Source organism: Phocoena sinus, chromosome 11 (assembly GCF_008692025.1).
Source record: "Phocoena sinus isolate mPhoSin1 chromosome 11, mPhoSin1.pri, whole genome shotgun sequence".
Lineage (NCBI taxonomy): Eukaryota > Metazoa > Chordata > Mammalia > Artiodactyla > Phocoenidae > Phocoena > Phocoena sinus.
Genome location: NC_045773.1, coordinates 59,576,965 through 59,598,031, shown reverse-complemented (window position 1 = coordinate 59,598,031; position 21,067 = coordinate 59,576,965). Strand labels below are relative to the sequence as shown.

General features: G+C 38.3%; 1 protein-coding gene across 3 annotated transcripts in view; it reads left to right on the top strand.

Annotated features, from left to right (window-relative positions):
* Positions 1–21,067, top strand: part of PRIM2 (DNA primase subunit 2) — a 333,687-nt gene that overhangs the window by 47,480 nt on the left and 265,140 nt on the right. The gene's annotated exons all lie outside the window — the stretch shown is intronic.

Genomic DNA, 21,067 nt, shown 5'->3' with positions numbered 1-21,067 from the left:
ACACTTTGCTTAAGGAACAGGAGAATCGATAGACGTATGCCAAACACATACACAGCTGTTTGAATTTGCTGCTTAGCTCTCTGGATTCATTAAGCTGTATCACTTTTGGATTGTAATGATCTTACTGGAGGCAAGATACAAAGTGAAGGAAATGCAGCATAAAATTCTCTTGTAAGTTTCCAAGGCTGCTTTTCTTTATTTCTATAAAATTGAAGTAATAATTAATAATTTGCCTTTTTGGGGGATAACTTAAAACTAACAGCAAGGAAAATATAGTTAAGGAACCAAGTGACTGATATTTCAAATAAAAAGATCAATGTCAAGATTTACTACAGAGAACAATATAATGTATGAATTCAGTGTGTTTCTCTCTCTTTTTAACAATTTTGAGGACATAGAATGAAAATGGCCTCATTTAGGTGGGGTAGGAGTTCAGGGCTTGAGGGAGACTAATTATAATACAATGTGGATGAGATACGTACTTACATATTACAAGAATGATGGCTGTTACAGGGAGGGTCACATTAATGTCACAGGTTCCTCAGGGCTGACATGAGCTCTTTTTTGGATTTCTGATGTAGAGGAGTAGAAGGAGGGCTGTGAATTGCTGGGGCCCAGAAGAGGGCCCTGGGTGGTGCAGGCAGGGTGCTTCCCATTGTACTCCACTGTTGAAGCCCTGGAGAACTGGAGAACTGGATGTCCCTGAGTAAACCCACTCTGTTGGTGGCGTCACGGCTTCGTCCTGTGTTTGAATCCATGTCTTAAGTGCAGATGGAGCACTTGAACATTTTAGGACTGTAATGAGGGATGGAACTGTGAGTTGGGAAGGGATATAACCAAGGGGAGGACTCGGAAGTAAGATCGAAGGGTGAGCAGCGTCTGCAGGACACCTATGTGAGATGGGTGGGGAACACTTGTCTGCGTCTACATCAGCATCAGGAGGTGGGCTTGAAGGTTTGACTCTATAGCTCCTTTCCTACCAAGGTTCTCAGATTCTCACACAGTTTATAAGAAGTGTGCTTGCGGGCTTCCTGGTGGCACAGTAGTTGAGAATCTGCCTGCCAATGCAGGGGACACAGGTTCAAGCCCTGGTTGGGAAGATCCACACATGCCGCGGAGCGAACTAGCCCGTGAGTGCCACAATTACTGAGTCTGCGCGTCTGGAGCCTGTGCTCCGCAACAAGAGAGGCCAGCGATAGTGAGAGGCCTGCGCACGGCGATTGAAGAGTGGCCCCATTTGCTGCACTAGAGAAAGCCCTCGCACAGAAACTAAGACCCAACACAGCATAAGTAAATAAATAAATAAAATTTAAAAAAAAAAAAAAAAAAAGTGTGCTTGCAAGGCAACTGTGTCTGTAAGATAAGTCCCCTAGCTACCAGAGTTCATTCCTGAGTCCATCCTACGTAGAATCCTTTATATTAATTTGTAACCAATATTTAATAAAGGCTTATGTATATCCAGCAGTATGCTTTGCGTGATGGAGGATTTGCATTAACATGCTTATAGTTTGGGAGAGCAGGAAGAGACTTTTCAAGAAACAGAACAAGGTAAAATGTTTGATGTACTTGTCAGTAAGAGTTATGAAAAAGTAAAGAGAGTATTGCTGTGGGCTGGATTAATCTAGGAAGGCATCATCGAGCTAATGGTATTTCATCTGAATCTTAAAAGAAGGCCGAAAGGAGGTAGGCAGAGACGCTCTGATGGTGGATTTCTGTGCCAGCTGCAGCCTCAAATGTCTGGGTAATTTGCTGAGGAATGAAAATTGTTGAATTGGGTCACCAAATAGGACACCTTTTTCGAAGCCGTAAAACTAATTTCTAATATTTTCAGTTACAAATATATGTATCTGAGCATCTCTTGGAATAAACACCTCCTTTTCCTTCACTGAGACACAAAAAATATCTAGTATTCTACTGTCCACTTGAATTTGAAATACATGATAGACATATAAATTTAATAACACCTAACTTTTTAAAAAACTTAAATTTCCAATGATTTGATTTCCCAAGGGCCTATAAGAGAAAATGTGACGAATCAGTTTCTTTTTCGGACTTTATTTTGCCCCTACTTTTATGTTCATTCTCCATTTGCTTGAATGAACATGACTTTACCAATAGTCTGTATTGACTCTAAGCAAGTTTCATCCTTTCCTCCCCAGCTAAGTAAAGCCTTATTTTTGTAATATCCTACTGTTAGCTGCTTATGTTGGAAAGCTTCTGTCTTATCCTGTCTTTCATGAATCAGAGTTGGCTGCCTCTCTTCCAGTGGTCTTGAAAATGTCCAAAATGCTGCATAGTTAAAAAAACTTAGAACTAAGTAAAGTTGAACACTTTTCTACTGGGCTACATTGAAAAAGTGGGAAAGGAAAATTACTTCCCTTTGTTTTTTTGGAAGACATTTGCCAGTTGGAGCCCCAAACAAAGATGGAGTTTGGAGGCCTTTAATTGTGCACCAAAAAGTTATTGCAGAAGATAACATAAGGGAGAAGTCATAAAAGTGGAAAATTTGAAGCTCAGTAATAGAAAGCTGTGTGAAGATATAGGGAATTGTGCCAATTAACTGGGTGCTTTAATAAAATAGTTTAGAATTAAAGAAACAATTGCAGATTTCATAGACTTGATTAACTTACTTCACAGGAAAACTGGAGAGAAGGGGAACAGCACTTCAGATTACTTTAGTTGTAAAGTCTCCTTAGCATTCATTAAAATTTTGCTTTAAAATATTTACTGATTATAAAGTTTAATAATGCAAAATCAGAACAATTGTTAATCTAATATTTTATGTTACATCATTGAAATAAAATTCTACATATATTTGGGTGAAAATAAATTGTGATGGTAGGAATTCAGTCCTGAACTATTGACTGTATCAGCAGCCAGTAAATATTTCCCAGGCTGGGCACAGTAGTTGTGAGTGTATATGAGGGACACACCCAGTGAAGCCTGTAAATGGTGCCTGACCCTTGGGTCTTCTGATCTGTTTGAAGAACGATGACATAATTATATAAGTAACCAATTAGTAATAACAGAAAATGTGATTGTATATATGAAAGAGATGTGCAGGAAAACATTAAATATTCATCTTACCATAAATGTCCACCTGGTTCCCATGTTGCATTAGCTTGGGTAAAGTACAGCTTTTAGATTTTAATTATTCTTCTTTTGTTTGAATGAAAATGCCTCTCTCCTAAACAAAAACAAGAAAGGAGATTACATTTGTTATTGAAGGATATTTTGCTGGATGAAGAATTCTAGATTCTTGGCAGATTCTTTTAGTACATTGAAAATATATGACTCTGCTGTCTTCTGGCTTATGCTTTTGCTGCTGAGAAGTCAGCTGATGGTCTAACTAACTCCTTTGAGGGTGAGATCTCCAGCCTGCTTATTGTATCCTTTTAAGATAGCTCTGTTTGATTCACTTCTGTTTAATTTTAACCATGCTCAGGTTTGACTCGGAGTGAAATTCTTTAGTTTATCCTGCTAGGGTTTCTCTAGGCTTCTTGGATCTGTAGATTGGTGTCTTATACTAATTCTGGACATTCTCAGCCATATTGATTTAAAATTTCCCATCCATGCATTCATTCTCCTCTCTGTGTGGGATTCCAGTCAGTGTATTTGAGACCTTCTTAGTCAGTCCTTCACATCTCATTCTCGTATCTGCATTTTCCTTTTTTATTCTTTCTCTCTGCTGAATTACAGATGATTTCTCTTCAACTGTTTCCCAGTTTGTTATTTCTCTATTTGTTTTGTCTGTTTTGCTGCTGTTGTGTTTTAAATTTTGGCTATTGTAATTTCTGGAAGGTCTTCTAAAGAACTGCTGTGTTACTTTTTATGGATTTCTTGTTCCATGCTGATATTTTAAAATTTGTTTTCTTTCTCTAAATGTTGTATGTTGTGTTTTAACCTGCTCTGATAATTCTAAAGACTCAAAATCTGTGTAGTCCTTTCCTGCTATTGTTGTGCTTGGTTTCTAACTCATGCCTGCCTTGCTTCCTGTGTGCCTGGTTATCTGTGACTGGTTATTGTCCCTCACACAGTTTTGGGGGTTCCCAAGGGGGGTGAATGTGCTCTCTCTGTAAAGGCAGTGTGTGGCCTCTGCTAGACTTCTGGAGTATTACCAGTGCAGGGACTCTTTTTTTTTTTTTTTTTTTTTGCGGTACACGGGCCTCTCACTGTGTGGGCCTTTTCCCGTTGCGGAGCACAGGCTCCGGACGCTCAGGCTCGGTGGCCATGGCTCATGGGTCCAGTCACTCCGCGGCATGTGGGATCTTCCTGGACCGGGGCACGAACCCGTGTCCCTGCATCGGCAGGTGGACTCTAAACCACTGTGCCACCAGGGAAGCCCCACCAGGAAACTCTTTTTAAACCATCTGTAGCACCATGACTCCTGGGCCTTTGCGCACTGTGGATGTGTGCCTGGGATGTTTGCATGGGGGTGGCTACAGCTTCTCAAAGACTTTGTTTATTCCTACCTTTTTCTTTTTCCTCTTTGTCCAGTGCCAGGAGAGCCTGCTCTTTATTCTTGTGTAGCTGGAGGAGAGATGGTAGAGCTCACTTCTAGTTCAATTCTTCCCTAGGGATGTTGTCCTTTGGGAGGGTCTCCTTTAGGATCCCATGGTTGGTGGGGTGTTAATTCCTTGACTTTTGCTGCCTTGCCCCTTGAGGCGTGAATCTGAAGCACCAGCAGATGGCACTGGCTGATGCCTTCAGGGCAAAAGTGGCTTTGGTTCTCCTGGGTTTAGGTTGTCCTCAATAATTTGTCCTGGCAGTTTCCTTGTTCTGTCAATTTTTTAGTGCTCTTAAACTATTATATTTTAATGGTTTATTCCAGCATTTTTCATTGTTTTCAGTGGGAAGTAGATCAGAATAACTAAGAAATTGGGAAACTGCCTAACGGCCCAGGCTGGAGCCAGAAGGCCTCTGTCTACTTCCAACTGCTGTGCTGTTGGAATGTTGTTGTAAACCACACCCCCTCCCCACCCAGCATGTGCTGTGCAGCCTCTGTGCAGGCTGGGGCTGCAGAGAGGATGGCTCTTAGGGGTGCTGTTGCTTTAATTTGCATGAACTGTCCATGTGCTCATCTGGCGTAACTGTGTCAGGTAAAACCATCTTTATTAAAGGTGCTGTTGTTCATGCTTTCACCCAGGCATGATCCATGTCATCTTCACTTCTTGGTGTTTCCTTTCCATCTTTCTTATTGCTTATCTTTTTCTTCCATTTCTATCACAATGTTCTAATTCTAGGATTACCTTACTACTGCTTGTTGGTCTACTGCAGTAACCTCTTAACTGGTCTTTGATTACTACCAGAATTGAACATCCTTTTGCATTTATGAATTCTTACGACTCTTTGTATAAATTATCTGCTTTTATCATTTGATGAATTATTTATAATATGCTCTCAATAACATTTTTAGTCTCGGAGTTTTACCATACAGAATTTTTATTTTTTTTCTTCTCTTTTTCTGTGTTTCTTCAGTTTGAACATTGTCGCCTTTTGTAGTTCATATATTCCAGTCTGTAAGACGTTGCACCAGGTATTACGACAAAAATCTGGGAATATAAAAATAAATATAAGTAAATATAACACATTTATCTATGCTTAGGTTCATATTATGGTGTGGAAGATACACATATACATGCTTATGGTACAGTGTGTAAATACTGTAATACTGCATATAACTATTGTTGACGAAATCTGGGGAAACTTTGTGGAGATAATGTGTTAGCTGCATAGCCATTTTTCTATAGAAACACAGGGTATGGGAGGAAATTTCAGATATGGAAAATGTGTGCAAAATCATAGCGATGAAAGTCATGGTGTGCTACAGGGAATGCATATAGGTTGGTATCATTGGAGAACAGAGTATTTGGGGAATGAAAATTGAAACCAGGAAGAGTTTCAAGGCCTGGGTTAAACAAGACTTTGATGGGCCCACGGAGCGTGCGTGTTGGGGATGATGGAGTGGGTGAGCAGCGGGGTGAGGCATCCGGCTGGGGAGAGCGTGTGGGCTGTGGCTGTGCTGTGGCTGTGGGAGTGGGCTGCTGAGGTGGGGTGGGGGTGGGTGGCGGGCCAGGGCTGTGAGCATAGTGTGGACCAGTCTTCACATGGATACAGCAGTTACTTCGGAAAGTGGCAAGAAGGGAGACGTTACCATGTCAGGAAGATTTGGGTTTGGACTGCCTCGGTCCCAGTTTTAGCCCTGAAAGTCCCATGTCCTGAGACACCCTAAGTCCTTTGAGAACTGGGATGGTGGATTATCCTGGGAGGAGCCAGAGGGGCTGATGCATTTGGAGCTGTGAATGGTGTGGGGGAGGTGCTGGCCAGAGTTGGGGGAGGGAGGGAATCAGTCTCTGCTGACTTAGGCCAGAGCAGTGTCCTTAGGAGGCTGCGGAGGTCCAGGAGGACTGGGAAGGAGGGCAACCTGTGGGCCGGGCTGGATAGGAGGCTAAGTGGGAAATATTTTGGAATGAGCTCAGAGGGAGTATACATATCACTGAGGGGGTAGATGGGGCAGGGCTGGAAGAAATGAGAATGGCCAGGAGCACTGCTGGGGCTCCAGAGGGTCTAAATTTTAGGTACTGACTGAGGGCAAGGACGAGGGACTTGCATGAAAATAATTGAAGCAAAAAGATTCATTGAGATCTTGGTGCAGAGTTGTCTCAGTTCTGACTCTAGGGTTTCCGACTCAGCTTTTAGCCTCTTGGTTAGGATTAAATATATAAACAGTCTGATTTTTCTCAGCCACTTATTTCTCTAAGGTTCTATATTTTATATTTAACCTATTGTCTTGTAATATAGTTTACATTGCTCTTAGGAATAGATATGAGTTTTTAAATTTTCTTAATATTGCTTTCTATATATTCAGCATCATTTATTACATAATGCATTGTTTACTTATTGTTATTTTATGTTTTGCTATGTTAGTGGCATTTTTCTAGGCACACCAGCTTGGGAGTTATTCAGCTATAAATTGGCCAGTTGAGTCCTGCTCCCCAATTCAGACCTGGGGTGGGGTCTGGTGTGTGTGTGTGTGTGTGTGTGTGTGTGTGTGTGTCCGAGAGAGAGATTGACTGATTGAGATTGATTAATTGAAGTGACTTTCTTCCGTCTTCTGTGCCCCATGTGGCTTCCTAGGTGTCCGGCCTCGGAATGGTATCAAGCTATTCTCAGTAAATCATAATGTTTAATGCTGTTAAGTGCTGCCTGGCTACCCTGTTAGTGCTGATCTATAAGCCTCAGGCAAAGCTACTGCCCTAGTGGTGCCATTGGTGACTTCAGCTTTATCCACGCTCTTTGAGTGAACGGTCTCTGAGCTGGACCTCTAAACGTAGGTTCCTGGAATGGATCCCTTGTTGCCTCTCTTCCACTCTGCTGAGTGTGCTTCCTTCCATCTGCCCACCTCTCGCTCCTGTGAGCCAAGGCTGAGCACCGGGTCATGTGGCGTCCTGCCTGCCCTGGTGGTTGGAGGGTGTCCCCACCTCACCCCGGCAGCCCTGGGGTACGTGCTCCATTCCCACTCTCCCCGGGCCTGGCAGACACCCAGGTCCTCGTAAGACCTCTGCTCTCCTGCTGCTGCAGGAGGTCACACCTTCTCCTTTCTGAGTGGCTGCTGCTTTCAGATTTCATTGTTGGTGGAGTCAATTTGTCCTCTGCTATAAGCTTTTGCTATGGTTGAATAATACAGTTAGTTTATAAGTAGCACCTTACTTTTGCTCGTGTTATCTGCTGGCACTGTACCTGGCTTCTAGAAGGTGCTGAAGGAATGTTTGCTGAGTGGGGTGGGATGGGGGGAATGCTTTCCTGATGTGTCCTGTCAGATTATACTGTTCTCATGTATATCTGGGTCTGTTATGTGCAGCTCAGGAATTACTGTTGTTTTGATTTATTTAGGAGACTTAGAAGAACTTTTGTATAAATTACCCAGCTCTTTTTAAAAAGAGGCTTGTTTTCTTGTAGGAGAGAAGAAATGTGCTTGAGTATAAGTGATTAATCTTTCCTTTTTGGTGTTAAATTTTAGTGTGTTCCGAATGTGCCTATGCTATTAAAAAAAGAGCAGTAATAAAATAACCAGACGATTGATTTTTACATTGATCATGTTGGCAGAGTTACTGAGACATCAACATACTAATTAGAATGTCAGGATATTAAATTATTGTTCATTTTTCTAACTTTGAATGTTTTGGGTGACTATAAAAATGACAAAGAATTTGTAAGTAAAGTAAAGATTTCCCCTAGAGATTTACCAGTTTAATTTTTTCCCCCTTTATTTGGCTCTCTTCTGTACATTTAAATGAAGGAAGTATTTTGTAAGAATTGGATTATTAGTAGAAAAAATGTTTCAAACTAACTTTTATTTTAGGTAGATAAGTGTTCTGGCTATTTATTACTGTGTAACATCTGTATCCAAACCTAAAACAACAATTCTGAAACCTAACATTAAAACTTTAAAACCATAGTCTAACCCTAGTGTTTTAAAACAATACCACTTTATTATATCTCACACTTTTGAGGGTCCGGGATTCAGACTGGGCTCAACAGGGCAGTTCTTTTGCTCCACATGGTGTTGCATGGGGCTCCTTGGTTGGTAGCTAGTCTGGTCTAGGATGTCCAAGACAGCTTCACTCACATTCCTCTTGCTGGATGAGGACTTCTAGAAGGCTGGACTCTGCAGGGATCCTCTCCATGGCATCCCGCAAACAAGGGGGCTGGACTTCTTTTCTGGTGACCCAGAACTCCAAGAGAACAAGGTGGAAGCTGTCAGTCCCCTCAAAGATGAGGCATGGGATGGCCTGGCATCCCTTGCACCATACTTTGTTGTTCAGGCAGTCATAGGCCAGCCCAGTCATGGGGAGAGCGAATAGATCTCAGCTCTCAATGGACAGAGTGTTAGGGAATTTGCCGCCATCCTAAATCCCCACAGTAGGATCAATGATTGGGTCATAGGGCATTTGGCAAACATGTGCCCTTTATAGATCACAATATTTACTACTGATATAGCACCAATGTTTATTAAAAATAGTGGTAACAATATTAAAAATCATGAAAATTGCTTTCAGTATTTGCTTTACCCACAGATTTTTAATTTCATTATAAGTGATTCCTAATTGTTTAATTATACATTGGATATTTTAAACAGTCTTTCCATCAATTACTTGTTTTAATTAGCTTTTTTACTATTAATATTTTATATTAAATTAAATTTGTAGTAAACAAAATATTACTATTTTAAATAAATATTTATATTTTAATATTTAACATTAATAAAATTAGAAGTTTAATATTGTTGGTATTATTACTTTTCACCTGCTATACAGATGTGTTTAATTTTAAGAAAAAATGGTACTTGAAATCATTTATTTGTATTTATTGATGCCATGCCCCTTTCTACAAAGGGTTAGTGGTGACTTGCAACAAGACACATATGATAAATATGTATAGAAGTAAAATATAAATGGCAGTGGAGATGAGGATCAAGAAAAAGATGAGTCAGTAAATGGTGTCACCATCTGTCCAGTGGCTGAAGCCCCAGACCTAGGAGTCTTTTTCTCCACCCCTTCATTTGCAGTCCATCAGCCCATGCTACCTCCTAAACATATCCCAAATCTGTCCACTTGTTTTTTTCCTACCTGTACTTCTCTAGTTCAGGCCTCTGTCATCTTTTCCCTAAACTGCCCACTGAGAGTAGATCTCTTTCTCTCCAGTACAATTCTTTACAACACAATCCTTTCTCCATTCAGCACTAGAGCAAGCTTAAAATCACAGTATAAATCAGATCGGAACTTTCCTCTGCCTGAAATTTCAGTTTACTGTACCATTCTTCGTACAAAATCCTATCTCAGCAGGCCTCAGAGCCCTGTCTGTCCCTCTCCTGCCCCTGCTCCATCGCCTCTTTCTGTTCCTCCAGCGTACTAGCCTTTTTTCTCTCTAGCACCTTAGCATTAACTGTTACCTCAATGCTCTTATCATTCAGGTTTCCAATTAAATGTCACTTCTCCAGAGAGGCTTTAATTGACTATACAACTGAAGTATAAATCTGTCCCATCCGTAGCACATCCCTTTGTTTTATTTTCACCATAGATCACTACCTGATAGTTTATTGTTTATTGTCTGTCTCACGCCATTAAACTATAAGCTTCATGACAGCAGCGGTTTTTTGATTTTTTTTTTTTTTGGCTTGTTTATAGCTGGATCCCATCTGCTGGAAATAGTGCTTGGTATATAGTAGGTCTAGTGTTCAGAAAGAAACATTCTCAAAAAAAAAAAAATCAAATGCTAGAATTGATGGTAGTATTTCTAGGACATGGTAAATTTATTTTAGAAAAGAGGATTCTTTCCCTGGGATTTACTGTATTTTAGACTAGTGGTGTGTTTCAGAGTCATTAATGGACCTTTTAAAGAAATATACACCTCTGGGCTTCAATCTGTAGGTCTAAGTGGTACCAGGGATCTGTAATTTTGAAAAGCTCCACTGCAAATCTGATGTACAGCTATGTTTAAGGACCAGGCCTTGATAGAGAGAGCTGTGTGGATTCAAGGAGAAAACTGGCCAAACTGTTTATAAACATAAATGAATATTGTTGATTGGAAGTTTATGGAATAAATCTCTGGGAAGCATTGTTTGTATCTTTACTTCAGAGGCCAGGGTAATAGACTAGTGGTTTCAAACTGGTGTGCCCAAGATGATCATTTGAGAATGTGGGAAGAATGTAAGTAATGCAACTTATATATTTTTAATCTCATTCCTTTTTCATTTTCTTTTTTGGGGGGGGAGGCATGTTATCAGTACCTAATATACAGTGATATGTGTATGTAATTTATAAACATACTGGAATTATGTGCTCAAAATAATTTATTGATGAAAATGTGTGATCCAAAGAGGAGGGAGATCACTCTATCAGTCAGGATAGGCGATGCAGTGGTAACAAATGACCCCTAAGCCTCAGAGACTGCTAAAAGGTTTGTTTCTTGTTCATGCTTTACGTCTCCTGTGGGCCAGTGGTAGCCCTGCTCTGTGTCATTTTGGCGCCATGATTCAGGCGGATCGAGCAGCCTTCATCTGGAACTTTACCAGTTGCTGTGGTGGAAGGAGGAGAGAACTGGGTAAACCACGTGCTTGTAAATTTTTGGCTTGGTAGTGACATGTGTCACCTCTACTCACCTCTCACTGACTGAAGCAAGTCACATGGCTACATGTGAGTTCAGCAGGTAGGGGATGTGTAATCCCCCCTCAGTGAGGGACTCTGCACAGGGTGAACAGCAGGGCAGTCTACACAGACAGCCTCCGACACCTGTTCAGTGTGGGGACGTTTGCCGCTCCAGACCTCGCTCTTAATCCCTTTTCAGGATAGCTGGCAGAGGGCGCCTGCTCTCCCCATTCTTGGTCTGATGAAGAATACCAAAAAGAAAAAGAAGCACACAACCAGATCCTTAATTCTTTTACTAAGGAGCATGTAAAGCAACATGATTATAAAATAAGGAAGTATAACTTTACCAAAACTGTTAGAGCTCTGTGTGATTTTTGCTTGAAAAAAGATTATACCATTACTGCATATACCATTTGAAACATTCAGGTACTTACTATTTCGTGGGTGGTGTGGAAAATAGAGGTTGAGGTAGGGGAATTGTGAGTAGTGGTGGAAAGAGAACTTCAAGGCTCAAATGTTCAGGGTCTTTGCTGATTGAAAATTAACCAGACTGAAGATGGAGCATCTCGGGAATAATAATGTAAGTCATTCTGGAAAATGCGATTCCATTTAGAGCAGTTTGTTATATACTTCTTTTCAGGAAGATGTTAATTTGGGAAGCATAATATGCCTTGATTGTAAGGTTGCTGTAGCGATAGCTAGCTTACTTTATTAGTTATTTTGTATACCCCCTAAAGACCAGTCATATGTTAGTTTAACTAATAAAATGACAAATTCATAGAAACCAGTTTAGTTTCAGAAACATTTCACTTTATTTACTTAATTGAAATATATTTGACTTACACATCATTTTAGTTTCAGGTGTACAACATAATGATTTAATGTTTTATTACATTACAAAGTGATCACCACTATGCGTCTTCTTACCATCTGTCACCATACACAGTTATTACAGTACTACTGACTGTATTCCCTATGCTGTACATTATATCCCTGTGACTTACTTATTTTATAACTAGAAGTTTGTACCTCTTAATCACCTTCACCTATTTTCCCTTCCCCCGTCCGCCTCCCCTCTGGTAAAAACTAGCTTGTTTCTGTGTCTGTGAGTCTGCTTCTGTTCTTTGTTTGTTCTTTTGTTTAGGTTTTTAGATTCCACATATAGGTAAATCATGGTATTTGTTTTTCTCTCTCTGACTTATTTCACTTAGCATAATACACTCTAGGTCAGTCATGTTGTCACAAGTATCGAGATGTCATTCATGGCTGAATAATATTCCATTGTGTATATATATACCACATCTTCTTTATCCATTTGTCTATCAATAGAGGACTTAGATTGCTTCCATATTCTTGGCTATTGTAAATAATTGCTTCAGTGAACATTGGGGTGCATATATCTTTTTGAATTAATGTTTTGTTTCTTTCCAGGAGTGGAATTGCTGTATTGCATGGTAGTTTTATTTTTAATTTTTTGAGGCATCTCCATACTGTTTTCCACAGTGGCTGCACCAATTTACAATTTAATACACCAACAGTGTATTAGGGTTCCTTTTTCTCCACCACCCTCCCCAAAATTTATCTTTTCAATAATAGCCATTCTGACAGGTATGAGGTGATAGCTCATTGTGGTTTTGATTTGCCTTCCCTGGTGAGTAGTGATGTTCAACATCTGTTCATGTGCCTGTCGGCCATCTGTTTGTCCTTCTTTGGAAAAAATGTCTGTTCATCTCCTCTGCCCAGTTTTTAATCAGATTGTTTGTTTTTTGATATTAAGTTATATGAGTTGTTCATATATTTTGGATATTAACCCCATATACACTTATCATTTGCAAATATTTTCTCCTATTCAGTAGGTGGCCATTTTGTTTTGTTGATAGTTTTCCTTCATTCGTGCAAAAGCTTTTTAGTTTGATGTAGTTCTATCTGTTTATTTTTGCTTTTGTTTTTCTTGACTGGGGTGACAGATCAAAAAAAATAAGAAATTGCTGAGACTGATGTCAGACAACATACTACCTATGTTCTCTTCTATGAGTTTTATGCTTTCAGGTCTTACATTTAAGTCTTTAACCCATTTTGAGTTTATTTTTGTATATGGTGTCAGAAAATGGCCATTTCACTCTTTTGCATGTAGCTGTTCAGTTTCCCAACACCATTATTGAAGAGACGGTTTTCCTATTGTAAATTCTTGGCTCTTTGTGTAAATTAGTTGACCAAAAAAGTATGGGTTTATTTCTGGACTCTTAATTCTGTTCCACTGATCTATGTGTTTGTTTCTGCAGCAGTACCATACTATTTTGATTACTGTAGCTTTGTAGTATAGTTGGAAATCAGGAGCATGATATTCCAAGTTTGCTTTTCTTCTCAAGATTGCTTTGAGTATTTGGGGTCTTTTGTGGTTCATACAAATTTTAGGCTATTCTTGTTAGGACTGTTATAGTTCTGTGAAAAGTGCCATGGGGTATTTTGATAGGGATTGCATGGACTGTAGATTTTTTGGGGTAGTATGGGCATTTTAACAATATTTATTCTTTCAATTTCATGAGCATGGTATATATTTCCAATTATTTGTATTGTCTTCATTTTCTTTCGTCATCTGTCTTATGGTTTTCAGAGTACAGGTTTTTAGCCTCTTTGGTTAAATTTATTTCTAGGTATCTTATTTATTTTGATGCATTTGTAAATGGGATTTACTTAATTTCTCTTTCTGAGAGTTATTAGTGTACAGAAGTGCAACGATTTCTGTAATTTAATTTTATATTCTGCAACTTTACTGCCATGAATTTATTAGTTCTAATAGTTTTTTTGCTTGAGTCTTAAATTTTTTGCTACATGTAGTATGTCATCTGCAAAATAGTAACAGTTTTACTTCTTCCCTCCAATTTGGATGCCTTTGATTTCTTTTTCTTGTCTGATATGCTATGGCTAGGATTCTAGTACTGTGTTGAATAAAAGTGGTGAGGATGGCATCCATGTCTTTCAACTTTTCACCATCAAGTATAGTGTTAGCTGTGGGTTTGTTGTATGTAGTCTTTATTATGTTGATATATGTTCCCTCTATACACACTTTGTTAGGAGTTTTTTTTATTATAATGGATGTTGATTTTGTCAAATGCTTTTCTGCATCTATTGAGATGATCATGTGATTCTTTTTCTTTGTTTTATTATTGTGGTTTTAGCACATTGATTTGCAGATATTGAACCATCCTTGCATCCTGAGACTAAAGCTCAAGTCATGGTATATAATCCTTTCTAATGTATTGTTGAATTTGTTTTACTAATATTTTGTTGAAGATTTTTTGCATTCTATGTTCATCAGAGACAGTGGCTTGTTATTTTCTATTTTGTAGTGTCTTTGTCTGGTTTTGTATCAGGGTGATATTGGACTTGTAGAATAAGTTTGGCAACATTTCTTCCTCTTCAATTTTTTGGAATAGTTTGAGAAGGATAACTGTTCTTTAAATATTTGATACAGTTCCTCTGTGAAGCCATCTGTTCCTGGACTTGTTTGCTGGATTTTTTTTTTTTTTTTTATTACTGATTCAATTTCATTACTGGTAATTGGTCTGTTGAGATTTCCTATTTCTTCCTGATTCAGTTTTGGAAGATTGTGTGTTTCAAGGAATTTATCCATTATTACTAGGTTGTCCAATTTGTGGGCATGTAATTGTTTGTAGTAGTCTTTTATGGCTGTGTTTCTGTGGTATTGGTTGTAAATTCTCTTTTGCTTGTGATTTTATTTATTCGGGCCCTCTCTTTTTTTTTTTTCCCTTGATGAGTCTGGCTACAGGTTTGTCTATTTTCTTTATGTTTTCAAAGAACCAGCTTTTGGTTTCATTGATCTTTTCTAATTTTTTTTTTTTTAGTCTCTATTTCATTATATCCACTCTGGTCTTTTAATTTCCTTCCTTCTACTAATTTTAGGTTTTGTTGGCTCTTCTTTTTCTAGTTCCTTTAGGTGTAAAGTTAGATTGTTTGTTTTAGTTGTTTTTGTTTTTGGTTTTTTTTTGTGGTACGCGGGCCTCTCACTGTTGTGGCCTCGTCCCTCTGCGGAGCACAGGCTCCGGATGCGCAGGCTCAGCGGCCATGGCTCACAGGCCCAGCCACTCTGCAGCATGTGGGATCCTCCTGGACTGGGGCACGAACCTGAGTCCCCGCGTCAGCAGGCGGACTCTCAACCACTGCGCCACCAGGGAAGCCCTGTTTTTGTTTCTTGCGGTAGGCCTGTATCGCTATGAGGTTTTTTCTTAGAATTGCTTTTGCTGCATCCCATAGTTTTTGGATCATTTGGTTTCATTTTCATATGTCTCTAGGCATTTTTAAATTTCCTTTTTGATTTATTTGTTCACTGATTGGTTGTTTAGTAGCATGTTGTTCAGCCTCCACATGTTTTTGTTTTTCCAATTTTCTTCTTGTAATTTATTTCAAGTTTCAAACTGTTGTGATCAGAAGAGGTGCTTGATATGATTTCAGTCTTCTTTAATTTATTGAGACTTGGTTTTGTGGCCTAGCATGTGATCTGTCCTGGAGAATGTCACATGTGCACTTGAAAAGAATGTGTGTTCTGCTGCTTTTGGATGGAATGTTCTAGACACACACACACACACACACCCATCTATTAAGTCCATCTGGTCTAGTGTGTTGATTAAGGTCAGTGTTTACTTACTGATTTTCTCTCTATCCATTAATGTAAGTGGGATATTAAAGTCCCCTACTATTATTGTATTACTGTCAGTTTCTCCCTTTATGTTTGTTAATGTTTGCTTTATATATTTATATGCTCCTATGTTGGGTGCATAAAGATTTACAAACATTCTATCCTTTTGTTAGATTGACCTCTTTATCATTATGTAATGTCCTTCTTTATCTTTTGTTACAGTCTTTGTTTTAAAAAATCTTTTATCTTATACAAGTGTTTGTCTCCCAGTTTCATTTTTTTTCATGGAATATCTGTTTTAATTTCTTCACTTTCAGCCTGTGTGTGTCTTTAGATCTGAAGTGAGTGTCTTGTAGGCAGGCTATAAATGGGTCTTATTTTTTTTATCCATTCAGCTACCTTATATCTTTTTATTTGTGAGTTTAGTCCATTTACATTTAAAGTAATTTCTGATAGCTATGTACTTATTGCCATTTTGCTGTTGTTTTCTGGTTGTTTTTGTAGTTCTGTTCCTTTCTTCTTCTCTTGTTCTCTTCCCTTGTGGTTTGATGATTTTCTTTAGTGCTATGTTTGGATTCCTTTATCTTTATTTTTTGTGTATCTCTTGTAGGGTTTTGGTTTTTGGTTACCATGAGGTTCATATATGTATATATATATATATGTGTGTGTGTGTGTGTGTGTGTGTGTGTGTGTATGTATATATATGTTTGTTTTAACCTGATGTTTGCTTAAGTTTGAATGCATTCTAAAAGCATTACTTTTTTACTCCTCCCATCTACATTTAATGTTTTTGGTGTCATATTTTACATCTTTTTACTTTGTGTGTCTCTTAATTGCTTATTGTAATTATAGTTGATTTTATGACTTTTTTCTTTTAATGTTCATACTAGCTTTTTAAATGGATGATCCACTGTCTTTACTATGTATTTGCCTTTAGCTGTGAGGTTTTTTTCTTTCATATATTTTCTTATTTCTAGTTATAGCCCTTTCTGCTTAAAGACCCTTTAACATTTGTAAGGCTGGTTTAGTGGTGATGAACTCTTAGTTTTTGCTTGTCTGGGAAACTCTTTACTCTCCTTTGATTCTGAACAGTAGCCTTCCTGGCTGTTCTTGGTTGTAAGTTTTTTTCTTTCATTACTTTAAATGCAGCATGCCACTCCCTTGTGGTCTGCAAAGTTTCTGCTGAAAAGTCAGCTGATAGCCTTTTGGGGGTTCCTTTGTATGTGACTCACTGTTTTTCTCTTGCTGCCTTAAAGTTTCTCTCCCTATCTTTACCTTTTCCCCATTTTAATTATGATATGTCTTGGTGTGGATCTCTTGGGTTCATCTTGTTTGGGTTTTTATGCTTCCTGGACCTGCATGTGTGTTTTCTTCCCCAGTCTGGGGAAGTTGTCAGCCATAATTTTATTGAATAGGTTTTCTGCCCCTTTCTCCTTCTGGGCCCATAATGTGAATGTTAGTGCACTTGATGTTGTCCTAGAGTTCCCTTAAATTATTCCCATTTTTAAAAATTCGTTTTTCTTTTTTCTGTTCTTATTGGTTGAGTTTCACTATTCTCTCTTCCTTGTTGCTTATGTGGTCTTATGTATCATCTAAAATGCTGTGTATTTCCTCTAATGTATTTTTCATTTCAGTTGTTGTATTCTTTAGCTCTGATTGGTTCTTTCTTATATATTCTAACTCTTTGTGAAGTTCTCATTGTGTTCCTCCATTCTTCTCCTGAGTTCTGCGAGCATCTTTGTGACCATGCTTTGAACCCTTTATCAGGTAAATTACTTATCTCCATTTCATTAGGGTTTTCCTCTGGGATTTTATTTTGTTCTTTTGTTTGGAACAAATTTCTCTGTCTCCTCATTTTGTTTGACTTTCTGTGTTTGTTTCTGTGAATTAGGTGAAACGTTATGTCTCTTGGTTTTGGAGGTGTGATCTTGTATAGTGAGTATCCCCAGTGTAGACTGTATGTGCTGGTCAGCTTTGGCAGGCCAGGTGGAGTTGTAGTGGGGTTGGGCTGGGGCTTTTCCAGGACATGTTGGGGCTGCTGCCTTGGTGGGATGATTGGTGCTGGAGTGGACCTGGGGTTTGCTGGGGTGGCCTTGGCAAGCTATCTAGAGCACTAGGCTCTTTTTAAACTGCAGCCTCTGTGCTGGGACTCCCAGTGAGTGAGTTTGTGCGTGAGCCCTTTAAGAGTGAAATTTCAATTTCCTTCAGGTCTCCTGTGCATAAGCCCTGCTGGTTTTCAAAGCTAGTTAAGTGGGCTCACCTACCCAGTGCCAGTCTCTGCGTCTGGTGTGCCCAATATGGGGCTCAAACCCTTCGCTCCTGAGGGAGGGCCTCTGAGTTTGTGATATCTCCTCCTGCTTGTGGCTTGCTGCTCTGGGGATGTGGGTCTTGACTAGATAGTGTCTCTGCCCCTTCTACACTACTCAGTGTGTTTTTTAATTTATATCCTTAATTGTACAAGAGCTCTTCTGCTAGTCTTCAGGTCATTCTCAGAGAGAGTTGTTGTATATATAGGTGTAGTTTTGGTGTGTTTGTAGGAGGAGGTGAGCTCAGGATCTTCCAGCTTTGCCATCTTATCATGATCATGTGGATCAAAAATGTTTCACTGTGTTCCTGGAAAACAAGCTAATCAAAATGTACATTACTGATAGTAATAATAAATATTTACCATTTATTAAAGGCATGCTATATGTTAGGCCTATTCTAGACACTTTACATACTTTATTTTACTTAATTCTGACAAAAAAGTTCATGAAACAGGTATTATTTTCTTCCTTTTACCAATGGAGAAACTGAGGTATGAAGAGGTTAATTCACTTTTTTAAGATTTGAACTTAGGTTTCTGCAGTTACAAAAGCTATATACTTTCTACTCAGTTCCTCTGCTTTTATAATTGTTCCACTGTAGCTGTTTTTAACTCTTACATGAGATCCTTTGTTAGTAGAAGCAGGAAGCTATTTAATTTTGTCTTGCTCTTTTGGAGAATGAGTTTTTTCTAGGCATCCAGTAGTTAACCTCATTAGGGGAGCCTGAGAAAGTGAAATATGCTCATATTTTTCCCAGTAGTTTTTATACCAGAAGCAGAAGAGAATACTCAAGATTATTTTAGACATTTGAAATAATGAAGTTAATAGAAGTTTATACTAATTAATAAAGTTTCAGACAGTCATCCAACATTTTTCAGTGACAATTCTCTTATTTTGTTTATTATTAAATAGCTAAATGAAGGTTTAGATGTGTGTGGCAAATGGATGAACTTTTTAATTCACCAAGGAAAAACAGTATTTACTGAAAGGCTATCATGTAGGAAATGACATTAATTTCAGCTAGAATGTGCATTATTTGGAATGCACCCAGTTACTTTGGGTGAACAGTTTAGAAACACATTGAATCCCTTAGAATTTTCTTCATTATTTCTAATCTAAGTAAAGTCTAGATAATTTTTTTTCAATTCTTTTGGGGGTGGGGGAAGATTTCAGTGAAAGATAGTCTTACCACATTCTTTAATAATCTATTCTAGTTTTCATTCAAGACCTTGAATTTTGTTTAAATTGAGTCTTGACTATATACCTAAGGTAGAAGAGTGTTTGGAACATTAAGTCTCTTGTAAGTAAAGTATTCTGTTGTATGACAGTTGAGCTGAAGTGTGCTTCCCCTGCTTACCTGACAGTTACTTGGTGAGCAGTTAATTGCTTATAAACACCTGTGGTATTGTTAATACAAATATTTGAGTTGAGTTTAGGGAAAGAGAGGTACTATATTCCCCTATATTCGTGGAGAAGTCTTAGTGGTACTTATATATTGCTGTGGGATTTGTTCAGTTAAAACCCCAGATATTATCATGGCAAACATCTGTATGTTCAAAGTTATCTAATTCTTTGTTGCTATAATAAGTGATTGTAAAAAGGGACGCGGTGGTTAACACATTTGGCCTCAACTTCAGTATTGCCAGATCCAGTCAAAACCATTTGGGCAAAAAACGATCCATGCAATCACCTATGATTATCCCCATTAATAGTGGGGAGAACAGGCATGTGTATTTAATTTTTATTTAATTTCAAATAAGTAAGTGTTCACTGCTCAAATTTGAAATAGTTTTTATATTTAAATTGGAAATCACTTAAAGATAGTGAAAGATCATCACGAGGATGTACAGATATCTTGTTCCCTTTCACCATGTCTCCCTGGTCAGTTTCTCGCTTTGTCAGTCGCTGTTTGCGAATTACAGCTTGGCTCTGAAACATACCTGCCTCTTCTCACATAGTCTTTGTATTGTGTATCTGGTGGTATATTTGAGCTTGGAAGGATTTGTCCTATGGAATGCGAAGTAAAAGGTAAATAGTCAATTTTGTAGAGAAGTTACTATCAACAGGTATATGTAAACAAAGCCAATACTAAAGGAGAATAATCTGGTGTTAGCTCTTAGAGAAATATTTGCTATTGCTAAAGCTCAATTTAAACACTCTAGAATGAGTGTTGATTGTATATAATGTGTGCTATGACACCCTTTAAAATTTTTGCCTATTGAGACTTCTCATGACATCTAGTTATATTACATTTTTAGTTTTTGTATTTTTATCCTGTCCATTACCAAAAAGGAATTGATGTGGTAGTTTTCAGTTGATGACTCTCTTGCACTGATTTTTGATGATACATGTTTGTTTGTTCAGTGCTCTCAAATACAATAATAATGAAAATGTTTGAAATACTTTGAGAATTATGAAAATGTGACAGAGACGAAGTGAGCAAATACTGTTGGAAAAATGGTGCCAACAGACTTCCTCAACACAGGGTTGCCACAAACCTTCAATTTGTTTAAAAAAAAAAGTAATATCTGGGAAGCACAATAAAGCCAAGTGCAATAAGACGAGATATGATTGTATTTAATGGCCCTTCAAATTTTCTCAGTTGTAAAGTGTGTGTTCATATCTTTTGATCATTTTTCTATTGGGTTGACTGTCTTTTTCTATCTTGGCTTTCCTTGGCACTTTGTGTGTCCCTACACATTCTAGAAGCAACACAGACGCATAAGCTATTGTGATTTTGCTTGAGAGTATATTGATTCTGCAGGTTAATTTGAGGAGAATTGGTACATTTATAGTATTACATCATCTGGTGCATGTTTATGGATGTCTCTCGGTTATTTAGGGTTTCTCCAGTTTCCTTCAGTGAGGTTTACATGTTTTTTTTTTTTTTCCTAGAGGCCTTGAACATCTTTTGTTAGATTTATTCCTAAATACTGATAGTTTTAATCACATTATGA